Source organism: Callospermophilus lateralis, chromosome 9 (genome assembly GCF_048772815.1).
Source record: "Callospermophilus lateralis isolate mCalLat2 chromosome 9, mCalLat2.hap1, whole genome shotgun sequence".
NCBI lineage: Eukaryota > Metazoa > Chordata > Mammalia > Rodentia > Sciuridae > Callospermophilus > Callospermophilus lateralis.
The window spans coordinates 128,335,083-128,339,899 of NC_135313.1; the positions used below are offsets into that span (position 1 = coordinate 128,335,083).

The following is a 4,817-nucleotide window of genomic DNA, read 5'->3' on the forward strand; positions in this document are numbered from 1 at the left end:
AAAAGTCACACAAATTACTGCAATTAAAACCAAAACACTCCCACATGGCCCTCATCTTCTTCCATATATACACACATCATTACCACTGGCTGGTGGTTTCCCTGAGGAGACCAGCCCAAGCAAGTGTCCAAAATAAGCTCCCTTGCCCCTCATTAGCCTAAATTCGGGGTGGCCTTGACACCCTTCCTGTGAATCAGGAGTGATAAAATAGGCCTGCCATTAATACTGCTCTGCTTCTCCAATTTGAGGCATACTGACAGTCAGGTATAGATTATTTATGTGATTTGGAGTCAGTACAAAACCCAAGCTCCTCTGCAGTGGTTTCAATAATTCATTTGACCCAAAGAATCCCTATTCTCACTTGATGGAGTTCAGGAACCTTACAAAGGAAGGCGAGAGTTCATTCACAGTGACTGATCTTTTTGCCATTTATGTTTTGGATGCACACATGGCATCTTTTTTAGATCCATCAGGTACTGAGAATGTAAGCCACAGCCTCACACAGGGCCAATAGTCTGATGCAGACACACACCTTTCCAAAGCAATTTAGCAAAGAGCCACAGGTGATGCCCATTCATTTTCCATTTGAAAACTAATTTCTTCAGGCTTCACACAGTGGTTGCCTGAGGCAAGACCATACTGACATTCAGGGCAACAGAACAATAAGTAAGCAAAAGGTCCAAAGCAGGGTTTCTCCACTGAGACTTTCCTGGTGACACTGATATCTGAGTTTTCTGAAATGCTCGCCATTCCTTTCAGGTATCCAGTACATGGCCATATCACAGAGCTTGGAGGTGGTTCATATCTTGGACACATAAACATGCACCTATTTAGAGATTGACAAGAATTCAGAAAGAAAACAGGAACTTCAGAAGATCGTAGGTGTTGCCCATCCTTAAGGCAACCCGCAGTCCATTCATAAATTGCGCAGGTTGAATGCTGGGAAGCTTTTTACTAGACAGGACACATCTATTGATTCATTCTCTTTTCTTTCTTTTTTATTTTTTACAATCTGGGGGCAATATTTATTAATTAAAACTATGTCTAATAGTTTACAAAGATGCTAATTAACAACAAAAGTATAATTGACCTTAAAATCCTCAGTGAGACTGAGGCTTCACATTGTCTTCAGAATTCTGAAGTGTGCTCCAGGCAGGGCACAGGTAGGTGTGCAGGGAAGCACCTGCGACCATGCAGAATTCCAAGGCCAAGAGGCTCCACAAAGTAAGCTTCTGGGCTCCCCTGGAAGTCCCACTCTCTATCCCCCATTGTCCCTGTAATCTTGCCCCCCAAATTCCATCTACAAAGTAAGTGCTTGGTTTATCGTCGAGAGAATCTGTTCTTGAAAGCTTTAATTGTCTTGGCCATCATTGGTGCGATTTTCTTCAGAGCTGGTTTCCTAGGATCATAGGAGATGGTACTACTGACGACTGGCACCAAGTGGGCACTGCTGGTGCTGGGGCCATCATAGGCTGCCTGGTCAGAGCTGGGGTTCAAGCTGTTGCTGCTGGCAGGAATGTGGTTGCTTCCTGTGCTATATGGGGCTGGCTTAATCTTGACTTTCTCAGGGACAGCTGCTCCTCCTGTTCCAAACTTCTCTTGCCTCCAGCAGACATCTCTAGGTGGCTTGGCCACAGAGTTGACAAAGGTCATCTTTGCTCGCCCGCCCTTGGGCTTATTGGCGTTTGCACATTGGATGTTCTTTGTTAGCACTCGTAGCTGCTGCTCTCGGGCATTCTGAAGCCGCAGGTACATCTCCCGCCAGGACTCATACTCTTCTGGTCTTTCTTCTTTAAAGTCTCGGTGACAATGAACTTTCCATAATTGATCTGTGTCTTCAATTAATTCGTGATTGTATTCCTCTATGTGATATAGCTGATCAGGTGTACACCTCTCAAAAACAGGTTCAAGAATAGAAAACGGTACTCTTCCCACTTCAAAGATGGAATCGATGTTGTTTTTAAGTACAAGGATGCACTGCTAGTACAAGGTCATCATTTTGGGGAGATAGGCACACTTGGAACCGGAATACACCTGCATCTTGGAATTCATTCTGTGTCCAGTGAATCCAGCTTCTTCTTCTTCCTGGGGTGAATAGAATGCTTTTCTCTTTGGCTGGAAGGAGGGCATCACTTCAAGGGAAGAAAGTGGACGGTAATTGCTCTGGATGGTGGGTAAGGGGAGGTCTGGCAATACTGGCAGTGCATCAGTAGGGACCTTTCTCAGCCTGGTTGAGTCGGCTCCAGCCAGCTGCAGCTTCTCTGACCTGCTCTCATTCCCCTTGGGTGATTTCTGAACTGAGTTTAAGTTTTTACTAGTGCTTTTGGAATCACTTTTTTAAAGTCCTTTGTCTCCAAGTGCCATGGCTGGAGTTTTCACAATCTTCTTCTTTTTCTTCTGGGGCTGGTCATAGCTGAGGTATGATTCAAATGACATGGTGGGCTGCTCGAATTCATCCTCCACGTCTGCCTCCTCTGCCTTAGGGAGTGAGCCCAGTGACTTTCAATCCAAATTAGAAGTCTTTACTTTCCCTTCTTCAGCCTTTATATTGTTAGAAACCTTCTCTTTTGTTCTAAGCAACAAGTCTCCAGCCACTCTTCCTATGTCTGTGCTGTCCATGCGTTGCTTGCTTATGTCCGATTTGGTTTTTGCAGCATCCTTGTGCTTTGGCTTTTTAAGGTGCTTGTCTGAAGCAACCTCTGAGGGAAAAAAAAACTTTCTTTTGAGGCTGCTGCCTTCTCTTTCTTTCTCTTTCTTGGCAGCACTAGAAGGTGGTCTCTCCTTGGCACTATCCCCTTGGAGTGGCCTTCGGGTCTCATCTTTTGAGAGGGACTTGTGTGGCTTCTCTCTGCCCAAAGCAGAGGCCTTATCATCACCCTTTGCATCAATAGGGCGTTTTTTTTCTTATGGCAAGATCTGTGTTCCTTGTTTTGGTTCAAGATCCCCTTTCCCTGGGGTTCTCCCAGGTGATGTTCTTGACTAACTCCCAGTCTGACCTGAAAGGCATTACTGTGGCCTTTTCCAGGTTTCTGGTGTGAAACAATGGACTCATGGGCCTTCTCTGGTGACCTGTAATGGTCTGTGTACATCTGATGAGGACTCGCACAGAATGGAGGGGACTGGACATGGCCATAGTCAGAAGATTTGGGGTCTGATGAGTATGTAGGTGACATACTCTCATCTCTTCCTCTTCCTCTCATCTCTCCTCTCATGACTGAGAGACACTTTGTGAGGTTGTTCACATTCTGAGAGTTTTCTGTGTTTCTTCTGTCTGTGCTCGGGACTATAGGATCGGCTGCCTGACGCCTTCCTGTTTTCTTGGTAGTACCCTTCCATCTCCTCCTCCCTCTGAACCGCATCCCGAGGGTGCTTTTGGGAATTGCTTTTCTTAAAGTCCTGTTCATCAGCCTCATTGTTTCACACGGATACCTACTGTAATAGGCAAGGTGGAGAGTTTCTTCAAATATTTCAATAGCATCTTGGGTTCCGGGTTTGTAGCCAGGCGTGCCTGCAGCTTCTCCACAACTTTGAGCGCCGACTCCGCCGCCATCACAGTCACTGGCGTGGCCTCCTCATTATCTTTTCTAATGTCAACAACCACGGACACAGTGGGATACACAGACATAGAAACACTCTCCTTTTCAAATGACTTACTACAAATAGTCCACTCCAAAACAAACAAACTGCCTTTCCTACCTATTCTAAGAACATGGGACAAAACCACAAACTCTCACCCACACCAACAAAGGCACCTCCTTCACCCAATTAGGTCTGTGATTATCCGGAGTGTCCTCTGACTAGTGGGCCATACTATTTTACCCCAAAATGGACTGTCCTGTTTCAGAAATGGTCTCCTTGGCCAACTCTTTGAAGTTGTCAGAAGCCAGCAGTGAGTCACTCACTGCTATCTCAGGAAAGGCCCCTCTTCAGAGCTATCCTGGCATTTGGCCACCCTAACATCAGTAGGTACCAAGAAAGACTGACTCTGTCCTTGGTAAATACAAACAAGTGAGCCCACTGGGACTGGGACTGGGACTGGCTCTTGGTGCCTGGCTTCTTGGATCCCAAGTTCAGAGAGTTCCATCACCAATGAAATTAGGTAGGTCACTTCCTTCAGGAACTGAATGAAGTCACTGCCTTGGCAACCACTTTGTCCTAACAGTTGCTTCCAAGGGTCCCATGAGATGGAGGCTGCCCCTAACTCCTGTGACACTTTCACAAGTTCGAATGGTATATCAACCATTAGCACCCGGGAACAGCTCTCCACACAGGCCTGGTTTGATCCAACTTCTCTACATTAAGAAGAGAGAGGCTGATTCAGACACATCCCTTCATCCTGACCAGGTTGTTTGCCATGGAAGATGACTTTTGCTCTCTCAGGTCCTTCATAGCTGCCTACATCTTCTCCAGGGATCATTTCTGCATGGACCTTTGATGTTCTCAGCAGGTGGAAGATCCCCTACCATCCTGTATTGTAAGACTAAATCTGTCCCTGCTCTTCTGTAAAGTTAGTTTGAGAAAACAGTGTATATTTAGGTTTAATAGCACATTTGATTTGGGTTAGGAATGATTCTGCTGCATGAATAATTATAATGGGAACCTGTGATATTTTAAGAATATAGACATGAAATATAAGTATGAAAACAGAAATCTAGGAAAGATTTGAATCCCAGAACGGCATTGGGCCCTTGTTTGGGATACTTAGCTTGAATTAAGTTCTGCACCAAGGTCTCAGATATATCGATATACAATGGCATAGGACCCTGTACCTCGGATGATTGAATGTAGAAGAGAACATCCAGTCAAAAAGGGTTAGT

At 45.3% G+C, this 4,817-nt stretch overlaps 1 pseudogene; it reads right to left on the reverse strand.

Moving 5' to 3' along the window:
* Nucleotides 1-1,320: 1,320 nt before the first annotated feature.
* On the reverse strand, nt 1,321-3,550 carry LOC143642148 (elongin-A pseudogene; annotated as a pseudogene).
* Nucleotides 3,551-4,817: the final 1,267 nt, after the last annotated feature.